This window comes from Colobus angolensis, unplaced genomic scaffold (assembly GCF_000951035.1).
Source record: "Colobus angolensis palliatus isolate OR3802 unplaced genomic scaffold, Cang.pa_1.0 Scaffold272, whole genome shotgun sequence".
Classification (NCBI taxonomy): Eukaryota; Metazoa; Chordata; class Mammalia; order Primates; family Cercopithecidae; genus Colobus; species Colobus angolensis.
The window spans coordinates 2748759-2761105 of record NW_012115955.1 but is presented as its reverse complement, the minus strand read 5'-3'; the positions used below and the strand labels follow the sequence as shown (position 1 = coordinate 2761105).

General features: G+C 54.2%; 1 pseudogene across 1 annotated transcript; it reads left to right on the top strand.

Annotated features, from left to right (window-relative positions):
- Positions 1-9873: 9873 nt before the first annotated feature.
- Positions 9874-11806, top strand: LOC105516014 (annotated as a pseudogene). The gene is made up of 2 exons (XR_001002427.1): positions 9874-10274; positions 10570-11806. The product of XR_001002427.1 is annotated as a proliferation-associated protein 2G4-like (transcript).
- The last annotated feature ends 541 nt before the right edge of the window (positions 11807-12347 follow it).

Here is a 12347-nt window from a genome sequence, read left to right as displayed (position 1 = left end):
TCCAGGAAAGTAATGAGCCGTGAAGGTAATTTTCTTAAAGCAACGGTAGTATTAACAGAAACACTCAAATTGGAAAGTAGCATTTCTTCTGTGATTAAAGATTTCACAAAAAATTAAGGTTTTTAATTATGCAAAGAAGCTAACACCTGCATTCGCCACCCACACAAACAATGTGGCGCAGCATTTACTCCATTTCCATCTAAAAGGTGTTAGCTCAGCCAGCGGCTGACCGGTCTAAAGACCATCGCTACTGGCCGGACCCCAGAGTGCACTGACAGGTCAATCTGATTTACAAAAAAAGCAATACCAAGTGTCTGTTTTTAAAAGCCTATTTACAGGTCATTTTCTCTTTACAAAAAAAGTCAGCGATGCCCCCACTGCACAAGTTTTAGCTGAATGGAAACCGACCGACCCACCGTCAGGCTTACCACATCTTAGTGTCAATTTAAGCATTCACTCACTTTAGTCATGTAGTCAGTCTACATGGGCACGCCGCCCCTCAATCACCCTCACCACAGCCGACAAGTGGACACACCTGCTGGGTCAGGAGCCGTGTCCAGGACACATGGAGACCTGCCTGCTCAGGTTCCACCAAGGACAGTCCACAGAGAACGGAGCCACGATAAGTGGCCTAGTGTCCTCCCTGTGAGCCTGACCCTCACCCTGGGAGCCACCTGAGCTGCAGCACCTCCATCCACACCCACCCAGGATGAGCCCTGGAGTGGTCCTGGCTCCTCTGCCCCACAGACCCAGCTGAGGCTCCCTCCCCGCCCCTGCCAGGAAGCAGTGACCACACCGCCTTCCCTCCCACGCCTCTCCAGCCCCTGCGCCTTCTTCCACCCACACTTTCACCCACCCCGATGGTATAGCTGCACGAGTATGTCAAAATTCCAAATCTGGTCTTGACATGCCTCTGCCAAAAAGCCTTCAACAGCGCTCTGCAGCCTTTTGCTTAAAATCCCAACCCTTTACCCTCACAATGCCATCTGATCCAGCTCCCACCCACACCCATGTTCCCATCCCCCTGGCCCCTGCCCTCTGCTTGCCCTCCACACTCAGCCCCCAGGGAGAACGCAGCGTTCTCCACAGCAGTGGGGCCCTTCTGGGTAAAGCGTTCCCTGGTCTCTCGGAAATAAGGGAGGCCGCTTCCTCCTCTGAGCTCCCTGGAACCTCATGCAAGACTTATTCATGTTCCTCTGCAAGTATTTCCTAACTACCTGCTACGTGCCAGGCACCGTGCTAAGTGCCAGCAGAGCAAAGTGGGGCTGGCTCCACCCTATGGAACCCATCCAGTGGGCAAGACATCACTGTCCCACGGCGTGTGCTTGCGTGTGTGTGATGACACACTGTGACAAGTCCTGAGTAGAAACACACAGGGTGCCAAGAGAACTACAGGAGACGAGCTGGCCTGGTGAGGAGGCTGAATTGGACCTGAAGGGTGAGGTGTCAGAACTGCACAAGTACACTTTAACTGGACTACTGCAGCACATTTCCACCCAAGGGGGCAAAGCAGCATGCAACCTGACTGATCAGAGCTCCTGAAAGTCGTTTGACCTGCTCACCCAGGGAGTCCTTCTAAGAACAAGCCACTCCCCTGGGCAAGTCGCTCCCTCAGCAAACCACCATCAGGCTGGCTTCACGCCCTCTGCTGTGTCCACTGATCTTAAAGTCTTGTTACACACTGTAAACATGTCCCAATCCAAATCAGACCAGCCACCCACATTGAAAGATCTGCCTTAAACCAAACTCCCAGACCTTACGAATACCAACCCCTGGCCTCCGCTTCTATACACATGCAGGACTCGGCCGGGTGGCACTGTTCCTCCCAGCAGCGGGCAATTTCCACGGCTTTGCGTGGTGGACGGGCCATCAGGGAGGACTCTTCAGGAATTGGGCACCAACAACATTAGCTTCCCAGGCAGACAGAACAGCAGGCAAGACAGAGCCCAACGTGTCTGGGATCAGAAGGAAAGGGGATGTGGCCGAGGTGATGATGGCAGAGGCAACCCTGAGCTCTGGCTGGAGATGTCTGCATGGGCCAGGCCCCCGTTCCCACATGATGGGCCACCCCCAGATCACTGTGTCAGGATCAGAATGCCCCAGACCATGGGAAGGAAGCAAGGGCAGCCTGGAGGCAGCAGGTAGGGAGGGGACCAATTCCCCACCACCCCATGTGTCCTCCTCAGGGCTCCTGGGACCTGCCTGGAGGCTGTGGCTGCTCTGTCCCTGGGTGTCCTCACTGGAGGCTGTGGCTGCGCTGTCCCTGGGTGTCCTCAGTACCCTCTTTGTCGTTTCAGCCCCTAATACCTGTCTAACCACTCTGCGTCCAGCTTTCCTGCCTGGGCCCTAACTCCCCTCCCACACTCCCGTCCCACCCCACACTGTTCAACTTCAGCTTCTGATCTAAGTGAAAGGGAAGCCCAGCAACTCCAGGCCTCACCGTGTGGGCAGAGGACTAGAGGCTGGCAAGAGGGGCTCACGGCCATGTCCACCTTTGACAGTGCCTCACCAGGCACCCTTCCCATGGCTGTGTTTAAACATTTCTCTTTCCCATCGGACTGTAAGGCTCTGTTATTTAACGTGCCAGAAATCTTGTACAGTTTATAGATGTGTAGACCAGCAATGGCCAGGCTGGTGAGCTCAGCATGCTCCTGATCACCCCTCCCCATCATCAACACCCAGTGAGCTGGGGCTGTTTCCTTCCCTTTCCCCTGGCCCAGGCCACATCTTCAGGCCAGAGACACGGTTTGCTGCCCCATATGGCCTGGGTCAAGTTCATTAGCCAAAGCACTGGGAGGGGCTCAGTGGGTTGGCCCTGGGCACCATGGCTGCCACAAGGATGGTAGAGGCTGCTGGAGCCCCCTACTCCTCCAGCCCCACTGGCCCACCTGCCAGAAGAGGAGGAAGCCACCTGCTCTTCCCAAGCTTGCCAGGTTCCAAGAGTCCTCTGGTAAACGTGGTGGCTTTGCAGGAAGAATACGGACCTCATTTGTCAAAATGCAGTAGAATAGAAAAAATTGTAAGAAAACCATGCAGCAGCAACATCTCAAAAGGGCAAGATGGTCAGCAGCAAGGAGGGGAGGAGGGGCGGCCACCATCTGAAACCATGCATAAAAATAAACCATCTGCCTGGCCGGGGTCCTCTTCCTCTACTTGCTAGAAACACAGAGTTCAAGGTAAAAATGGAAAAGACAATGAGTTTCACTTCCACAGGCCCCAACAGCTAGCAGAGAATCAGACCTACTCACCCTGGGCTGGCAGGACACATGCACGGCGAGGGGAGGGTTCCTGGGGTTCATAACCACAACCATCCTGGAAAGGGATCAGCACCAGACAGTGTCTGGCATGGCTGCGGCCCTCCCCATCCTTCTCACCATTTCCCGGCGAGTAAACACCAGACTCGGGCAGATGTGAGTCAATGCTGGGGACCCTGGTGCACACATGTGCCAGTGTCGTCTGCAAACCTGGGCCCTGGGCCTGGGCTTGGACAAGCCTGTCATCACACAGTCTGTGAGACTTGAAGGGCCTTCACTGGGCTAGAGCAACCTCCGATGCCCACCAGGACTGTGCTCAGCGGCACGAGGGCCCCCTGCACCCCTACAGCATGCCTGCACAGCCTCTGCCTGACCTGGAACTGAAGCCGCCCAGGAGGAAGGCAGCTCTTTTCCCCAGGAGGTGACTCACAGCCCAGAGCCCAGCCCCATCAGACCCCCTAGGCACTTTTCCACAGCTTCAAGAGTGAGACTTCCCGGTCAGTGCCGGGATTATGACCACCCACACTACCCCCTGGAAGGAGGCCAGGTCGCGAGGTGCCCTGGAGAAGAACAGATGCCAGTGCTCAACTGGACACACAGTCCAGCCACAAGTTGTGTGTGGGCTAAACAAGGAGCTTAATCAAGGCCACCGCGATGCCCAGGGGCCCAGTCTCCAGCCACCTTCCCATGGGACCTGGCTGCCCTGTCCACCTTCTCACTGACCTCAAAGCAGGTGTACCACGGTCCTGTCGTCCCTGCAGAGTGGAGCCTTCAGCTGTCTGACAGAAAATGAGCCCTCCCAGTAAAGTGCAGCGTGGACTCCACCCGCCCATAATAGCCACCCGGGAAGCAGGTCAGGCCAGCAGCCGCCGCCAGAGGAGGATCTGCCCGGGGTAGGCGGGTGGCGGACAGCCCTGGCCCTGCAGCACCTCAGCCGCACCCCACCCTATGCCTGCCTCTGAGCTGGTGGCCAGGACCCGGCTGCCTCCCGTCCTGGCTGTAAGTCCTGTATGGGCCAGCACCTGAAACTCTCTGCCCTCCCTCCACAGCATGGGTGGGGCTGAGGTCACCAGTGGGTAACTGCAGGCCCTGACCTCCTGGGCTCCCTGCATGGGTGTGCCCTGCCCTGCTAGAGCTGTGCCATAGAAGACGGGGCACAGAGAGCATTTGGGGACTGTGAGGTGCCAGTTGCCAGAGGTGCCCAGGGTCAGGCAGCCCTGGGCCAGGCACAGACACCTAAGGTGCAGTAACAGCTCACCCCACTGCATGCCCATGCATCTCCCCACCACGGGCAGAGTCAGGGCACTCATGTCCAAAGGAAATCCAAGCAAACCAAACCCTGACACGAACAGTTCTCTTTTCATTGCTCCCCCCATAATAAACCTGCTTTACATTTATTGTCCTGGACACTTTGCCTTCTAGAAATTATACCTAACTACCATAGACATAATTCTGCATCCATCTGGTGGTCTCTGTTTTCCTGCTTCACCTGGGCCTCCCTCACCACCTTCACGGCCTCTTCCCTGGCTGCCCCTCCAGCACAGCTACAGTGTACCCGCCCTTATCATGCTCTGCCCAGTAGTCACAAGGAGAAACACAGGCAAACACATACAGGCATATGCAGGAGCACTCCTGCCATCACGGCTCACAAAGCACGTCATCACACAAGGAGCACGCAACGGGACTCCTCCCAGCTATCAGCACATGCTCTGCAGCCGCTACTGATGGGATACGGGCACGTGAAGAGACAAGTGGGCCAGCGAGTGGGAAGGAGGATCCCCAGACGGAACCCAGTTTACATGAGACCCTAACAGACCACAGAGCTGTCGTTCAATTCATTGGTCAAAGGACAGATTATTGACTAATTAGTGCTGGCACACTGGAAGGAAACAAAATTGTCCTCCCCCACCCCAAGCATATTATTTCATGTTAAAAGCATTCTAGACACGTTCAAGAGTTTAATTCAAACACACAAAACAAGAAAACTCCTGCCAGAAAATCCCCAGACAACCCATGTAATCTTCTTAACAAACGCTGGTACCCACGAGCCCTAAGAGAAGAGAGAGACACATTCGACCATAAAATGAGTTAACCTGGACAGCAAATGATACATTCATAAAAGAAACTGGCACAGAAGAGAATTAGGAATAAATGTGTTCCAAGCAGAAGAAAGAGGATCAATATCTATAACAAATCCAGGGCTCCTGTAGATTGGCAAGAGAGGGCTGAACGTCCTGACAGAACAGGGTCACAACACACAACAGGCGATTCACAAAAGATCCAAACGGCCACAGAACATCCAACAAGGATGTGACACTCACCAGGATCTGGGGGGACGCCATCAAGGCCACAAAGCTGTCACTCTGCCCCGAACACTGACAAGTCGGTCTATAGTGTCTCACGCCACCGCCGAGAGAAGGTGCTGGAACAGGGAGCTCCCCGCACTCACAGGGAAGGATGAACTGTTGGATCTTTTCAGAAACGGATCTTGCAAGATCTATTACAATGAAGAGACACAGCTCTTTGGACCGTGAGTGCTGCTCTCTGAAACCCGTGCACTGAATGACAGCTCCAGAGCATGGCCAGGGTATTCACGGAAGCACTGTTTACACTGCCTGTATGGTTTTCGGGCGGCAGCTCTCACCAGTGACCACAAACTGGATGGCTTACAACAGAAGCGTATTCCCTCACATTCTGCAGGCCAGAATTCTGAGATCAGTTTCACTGACCAAAATCAGGGTGTCAGCAGGGCCATGCGCTCTCTGGAGGCCCCAGGGGAGACTCCCTTCCTGGCCTCTTCCAGCTTCTGGTGGCAGCAGCGTTGCTTGGTTTGTGGTTCCTTGGTTAGTCAGGGTTCTCCAGAGATGCAGAACCAACAGCATGTGCACAGGGAGAGACAGAGATTTATTATGCGCTCGGCTCACGTGATTATGGATCTGTCATCCACAAGCCGGAGACCCTGTGAAGCTTCCGTTCACAGGCAGTCAGGCAGGCGAACTCCCCTCTGACTCGGGGAGCCGGGCCTTTTTGTTCTATTGAGGACTTCGACGGATTGGGTGAGGCCCACTCACTTTGGGAAGGGCCACCTCCTACCCCACCTTCTACTCTGCACACCACACCCAGGCCTCAGGCGAGTTCGCTACCCATGCTCCCAGCCTCTGCGTCCACCTCAGAGGTCTCTGTAGGCTCAGCTGGGGGTGCCATGCAGGACAAGCACTGCACCCCCAGCAGGAGATGAGACGAGACTCTCACGTCCTGGACCCCCTCCCTTCCAGGCCTTGTCATGTGTTCTATCCCTGCGTGTCTGTCCATCCTGCCTCCCGGGCCATGGCTTTCCTTAGTCTACCGATTCTCATGCCAACCTCACCCAGGAATACCCACACAGACACCCAGAGTAGCACCTGACCACTTACCTGGGCACCCCGAGGCCCAGCCCAATTGGCAGATAAAATCCAGCGCACACCCACCACGACTGTAGCCTCTGTGCCGTCTGTGTCTAATCTCCCTCTGCCGCCTCTGAGAAGAACACTTTTGAGTGTACTTGAGGCCCACCAGATAATCCAGAATCATCTCCCCACCTCAAGATCCTCTACTTAGTCCCATCTGCAGACTCTAACTCTATCTGTAAAGTCACCCTCTCAGGCTCCAGGGGTTAGAACCTGGTATTTTCGGGGGCCATCATTGTCCTGCCACAAGGGGCAAAACCAAAGAACAAAAACATCCTGAGACTGACTGACTGGCTCTGAGCAGGGCCTGCTACGAGGCTATGACCCCACCCTACTCAACATGGGCTAAAAAAACAAGACACACCATCCCGTCTCCATGATGAACACCACGGGGCCTCTCTCAGGCCGCCAAGGAGGGCAGAGGGTAGGCTGCCTCCCAGGACTTCTCCAGGGCTCCGAGGCTCCCTGCACAAAGGAGCAGCCACTTCCCCTCGGCAGGGGTGTGGGCCATCCTGGACCCTCCCTGGCGGCCGCACCTTCTAAAACAAGGCAGCAGCAGGAGGAGACTGAGGCGTGAGAGGGGGGTTGTATGCCAGGCACGCTGGCGGGGGAGGAAGGTGCCTCCCCTCAGGGTGCACCTTCCACTCCCCATGCCACGCTGCACCCAGGCCTCAGGCGGGCTCCCTGCTCACACTACATCCAGCTCAGAGGACTCGAAGTCTCAGCTGGGCGTGCCCCTGTGGGATAGGTGCTGCCCCCAAAGACTGCAGAGATAAGAGGAGACCCTCAATTCCCCAGATGCCTTCCCTTCCGAGCCTTGCCATGTGTCCTATCCTTGTGGATCTGTCCATCTCACCTCCCAGGCCCAGACCATCTCTCCCACCGCAGCCGACAGCCAGTCCAAATCCCGACCCTCCCTCGCACGCTGCCTATCTGTCCTTCCAATCTCAACAGAGGCCCCCGAAGGCTGGTCTCTCCTTGTGACCCTTGCAGGCCAGCAGGCAGCAGGAGCAGGTTCAGACACGTCCCTACCTGACAGGGAAGGAGCGAGGGCATTCTGAGGGGGCCTGCCCTGGGAGAGCTCCATGCCCCAGCTCCAGTCAGGACTAACCCCTGGGCTAGTCCTCAGATGTCTCCTCAACTCCAGGCTTAGGTACCCCACAGCTTCCTCCCCACTAATAAGCACCTCAAGCTTCCTGTGTCCCCAAACCATGCTCCTCACCTCCCTAAAGCTGAGACGTCTCTGAGAGAGCCCAGGCGGAAGCCCACGTGGAGCCTCCATCTTTCCTACGGCTCAGGCCAAACCCCAGGGCATTCTGTGCCCCCCGACCCACACCACGACCCACCCCAGATCCCAGCTGGCAGCAAGTCCTCCTGGTGCACCTCCAAATAAGCACCAAAGGGAGCCACTCCTCATCGGCACTGCCGCACCATGCCCGCACCAGCACCGCTCCCCCAGACCACCTCACAGCCTCCTAACTGGGTGCCCGGCACCCCCACCATGGCCCATTTTCCTCAGAAGCCGGGGGTCTTCCCCAACCCCCTCAACCTCCCCAACCCACCACCTCCTCTCCTGCCCCTGTCCTTCCTGATTCTGCCTTGGCCCACTGCCCTCCCCACCCCCACTTCAGTGCTCCCCATGCATATGGTGCTCCTCCCCAGGTACAGGCATGGCGCCAGCCTTGGCTCCATCAATCAGCCCAACTCCCCTTACAGAGCTTATCTCATCTCTTTCTCTGCTTTATGTATTTATTTATTTGTATTTTATTTGGATGTATTTATTTGCATAGGGTCTTGCTCTGTCACCCAGGCTGGCGTGCAGTGGTGTGATCATAGCTCACTGCAGCCTCGAATCCCTGGGCTTAAGTCATGCTCCCACCTCAGTCTCCTGAGTAGCTGGGACTACAGGTGCATTTCACCATGCCTGGCTAATTTTCTATATTTTTATAGAGATGGGGGTCTCACTATGTTGCCCAGGCTGGTCTCAAACTCCTGGCCTCAAGTGATCCTCCCATCTCGGCCTATCAAAGTGCTGGGATGACAAGAGTAAGCCATTGCCCCTGGCATCTTTTTCTGCTTTATTTTTCCCCCTTGTAACTGCAATCATACCTGACCCATCGATCTCCTTTGGGGTCTGTCTGCCCCCAAAGCAGACTACTATTTCCTCTGCTGACACCCCACTGCCCAGGCATATGGGACCCAGGGCAGGAGCTCAGTGAACTGCGGCATGGCAGGCCATGGAGGACCCACCCTCCCCTGGGCGGTGTGGGATAGTGACAGGGAGGCAAGGTATGCCTATCCAGACCAGCCAGGGCCCCCAGCACCAGGAACAGGCTGCTATAGGGGCCACAGCCCGCCTGCACTCTGAGGAGCAGTGATCCACACAATGGCAGCAGAGAAGGCGTAAAACCGCGAGGCCTCTGCACATGGATAAGAACGTGTCAGACGCACCCAGAAAGCTATTCAATGAAAGGGCTTGTTTCACAGGCTCTACTGGCGGGCATGACAGCATTGCCCACATGTTCACTCTCTGCAAAGAAAAATGGGCCCTTTTGAGGGATATAAATAGCCTGGCCAGATGTGGGAGTGCCTGAGGGGCTTTTCCCAGGACTCTAGCGTGTGTCCTGCAGCTGCATAAAGAGCAGCCCCTCAGTGGGACCCCAGGGGCTGCCAAAGCAAGTGCAGGTCAGGACATGAAAGGGTTACGTGGGGACCCTCCTCCCACGGGAAGGCAGGATGGGGCTCATCACAAACCATCACTGACCTGCAGGCTGAGCACACCCGTTGAGGCATTCAGGGTACAGCTGGGACACGGAAAATCAGCGGCAAATCCACTGTGTAAGTCTTACCCACAGAAAACAAGGGAGACAGAAGCCTGGATAGCGCGGGGCCTTTTGGGGATGGGCGTGCTCATTGAAAGCACAGGCCAGGGAGCCCTGCAGACGTACAATCTCAGTGGTGAAACCGGGCTATTTGGTAAGGCCCAGCAGGCTATTTTGTAATTGTCTGCATACATGCAAAGTAATAGCATTTAAAGCTGGCTAAAAACACTCTCAAAGCCTGATATGGTTGTTACAAGTCACTAGCTCCCAACTACAGGGGCGGGGCCTGGACAGGAAAGGAAGTCAAATCCAAGGGCACCGAAGAACAGTTTAGATCCTACACCCACCAGGCAAGCCACAGGTATAATTTCAGATGTTCCCAGAAGTCACGCTAAAACACTAACTTTGTGGCTTTTGCTCGCCCTCTCCTCGAGGATCGAGGGAGCTCTAACCACACAGCCTGCGACTGGGAAGGGAGGCAGAGCAGCGGCTCAGGGGAAACGAGGCTGCAGTGGTGGTGGTAGGAAGATGTCGGGCGAGGACGAGCAGCAGGAGCAAACTATCGCCGAGGACCTGGTCATGACCAGGTAGAAGATGGGGGGCGACATCACCAACAGGGTACTTCGGTCCTTGGTGGAAGCATCTAGCTCAGGTGTGTCAGTACTGAGCCTCAGTGAGAAAGGTGATGCCATCATTATGCAAGAAACAGGGAAAATCTTCAAGAAAGAAAAGGATATGAAGAACCGGGCGCGGTGGCTCATGCCTGTAATCCCAGCACTTTGGGAGGCCGAGATGGGTGGATCACAAGGTCAGGAGATCGAGACCATCCTGGCTAACATGGTGAAACCTCATCTCTACTAAAAATACAAAAAAATTAGCCGGGCATGGTGGCAGACACCTGTAGTCCCAGCTACTTGGGAGGCTGAGGCAGGAGAATGGTGTGAACCCTGGAGGCGGAGCTTGCAGTGAGCTGAGACGGTACAGCTGCACTCCAGACTGGAAGAGAGAGACTCTGTCTCAAAAAAAAAAAAAAAAAAAAAGGAAAAGGAAGAAAGGTATTGCTTTTCCCACCAGCATTTCGGTAAATAACTGTGTATGTCACTTCTCCCCTTTGAAGAGCGGCCAGGATTATATTCTCAAGGAAGGTGACTTGGTAAAAATTGACCTTGGGGTCCATGCAGATGGCTTCACCGCTAATGTAGCTCATACTTTTGTGGTTGACGCAGCTCAGGGGACCCAAATAACAGGGAGGAAAGCAGATGTTATTAAGGCAGCTCACCATTGTGCTGAAGCTGCCCTATGCCTGGTCAAACCTGGAAATCAGAACACACAAGTGACAGAAGCCGGGAACAAAGTTGCCCACTCATTTAACTGCACGCCAACAGAAGGTATGCCTGTCACACCAGTTCAGGCAGCACGTCATCGATGGAGAAAAAACCATTACCCAGAATCCCACAGAGCAGCAGCAGAAGGACCGTGAAAAAGCTGAATTTGAGGTACATGAAGCATATGCTGTGGATGTTCTCATCAGCTGAGGAGAGGGAAGGCCAAGGAGGCAGGACAGAGAACCACTATTTACAAACGAGACCCTCCAGACAGTATGGACTGAAAATGAAAACCTGATGTGCCTTCTTCAGTGAGGTGGAAAGGCATTTTGATGCTACGCCGTTTACTTTCCGAGCATTTGAAGATGAGAAGAAGCCTTGGATGGGTGTGGTGGAGTGCCCCAAGCATGGACTGCTGCAACCATTTAATGTTCTCTATGAGAAGGAGGGGGCATTTGCTGCCCAGTTTAAATTTACAGTTCTGCTCGTGCCCAGTGGCCCCATGCTCATAACCAGTGGTCCCTTCCAGCCTGACCTCCATAAGTCTGAGATGGAGGTCCAGGATGCAGAGCTAAAGACCCTCCTCCAGAGTTCTGCAAGTCGAAAAACCCAGAAAAAGAAAAAAAAAGAAGGCCTCCAAGACTGCAGAGAATGCCACCACTGGGGAAACATTAGAAGAAAATGAAGCTGGAGACTGAGGTGGGTCCCATCTCCCCAGCTTGCTGCTCCTGCCTCATCCCCTTCCCACCACACCTCAGACTCTGTGAAGTGCAGTTCTCCACCTACGACCGCCAGCAGAGCGGAGGTCTCCCTGCCCCCACCCCAGTTCCCCAACCCACCCCCTTCCAACAACAACCAGCTCAATCTGACTCTGGTCTTGGGAGGCGAGGCTTCCCAACCACAGAAGACTACTTTAAATGAAAAAAAGAAACTAAATAATAAAATCAGGAGTCAAAATTCATCATCTTCAAGCCCCTCTTTCTAGCCTTTTCTACTACTCTCTGCTTGGTCAAAGTTTGTGACCCTACAATAGAACAGGGCTAAATTAGCCACCACCACCGAAAACTCGGTTAAATTTTTTTATACTACTCTGATGTCAGCATTTTTCCACCTGTTTGGGGCTTTTTCCTTTCTTTTCCATTCTCCCCAAGTATTTTATCTGGCTTCAAAATTAGGAGGATTATTTTTCAAATTGTTTTTATTCAGTGTGGCCAACTCCTCATCAGATTCAGGCTGTCCAGTCAGACCCCTCCCATTTTAGGAGCTGGAGCCTTCATTTACGGAGCGATTCTCATCTATGAAATGGATCCTCATTTGTCAATCTTTTTCTTCCATTTTCACAAAGCTGTAAAGAAATAATCCATCTCCACCTTGCCCTTTTCTCTGGAGTGGGTCTTCCCTTGCTCCATCTTACACAAACCTGAGCTGGAAGCTCAACTGGTTTTGTTCCCTGTTTGAAACATTGTGATCTCCCTCTCTTGAAAGAAAAACCGAGAACCA